The sequence below is a fragment of the Penaeus monodon genome, chromosome 28 (genome assembly GCF_015228065.2).
Source record: "Penaeus monodon isolate SGIC_2016 chromosome 28, NSTDA_Pmon_1, whole genome shotgun sequence".
In the NCBI taxonomy this organism is placed as follows: Eukaryota; Metazoa; Arthropoda; class Malacostraca; order Decapoda; family Penaeidae; genus Penaeus; species Penaeus monodon.
This window is the reverse complement of record NC_051413.1, coordinates 35,130,874-35,131,755: the sequence shown is the minus strand read 5'-3', so window position 1 is coordinate 35,131,755 and position 882 is coordinate 35,130,874. Positions and strand designations below refer to the sequence as shown.

Below are 882 nucleotides of genomic sequence, written 5' to 3'. Positions count from 1 at the left end.
AAATTCGGGTTTAAAAAGGGTTTATCAAAAATCTGATCTATAAATGGAAAACTATACCATGATCTTTCTCACTGAATACATTATGATGACAAGAAGTTCACGTATTTTTATGTTGGGTCATGTTTGGGTCAATCCTGTTGCGTCATGTGGTCTGTAGCTACATTTTTTCTCTCGCATATCATATTAAATATAGCAAACATCTCCCTTTAGCAGAGCAAACTTTACTGTCCCCGGGAGGGGGGCAAAAACCATCCTAGAAAATTTTTTTTATTTTAAGGGAAGGGGTGTGTTTATTTGTTCTCCCTTTTGGGACAGGAAACAGTCCATAAAATCAATCACACTGGGGGGAAGATTTTTCCCCTATGAGTCGGCATGGTGCCCGGTGGGGGCACCCCCTAAGCTAGGACACTATGCAGAAGTGTTTTCTAACGAGATTGGCTGAGCGCAGAGTATTTCCCGCACAGCTTTCGCATGCAACGACGAAGACGACACGACAATAACAACAGTAGAGCAGGCGACGCACGTGTTACTCTCGAGTGCCTACGACCCCGACTCCGCCTGCGCTCGCCTCGCATCCCGTTGCAAAAGGGATGAGAATTGGGCACTATTTGTTCGACATTGGGAATTTTACTCGTATTCCCCTATTTATAAAAATTTCACGGATATGTGTGATATGTGATAATTTTGCCTCCTGTGTATTTTTCGTGTAGGCATAAGGAGACCCTCCACAGCACAGTATTGTAAATGTAGCGGGTTTGACACAAAACCTAGCGACTTTAGCTATGTAGCAGTTTGCTTGATTTTTTTTGTCTCGCTAGTAACTGACACTGCCGTTGATAAAACCCTCCCTACAGTGCATTCAAAATGAGAAGTGCTTTGATA

At 43.0% G+C, this 882-nt stretch overlaps 1 protein-coding gene across 1 annotated transcript in view; it reads right to left on the bottom strand.

Annotated features, from left to right (window-relative positions):
* Positions 1 to 546, bottom strand: part of LOC119591556 (probable RNA-binding protein 19) — a gene marked incomplete in the record, with an annotated part of 63,063 nt that extends 62,517 nt beyond the window's left edge. The window contains 1 exon segment of the mRNA XM_037940311.1: positions 394 to 546.
* Between the last annotated feature and the right edge of the window lie 336 nt (positions 547 to 882).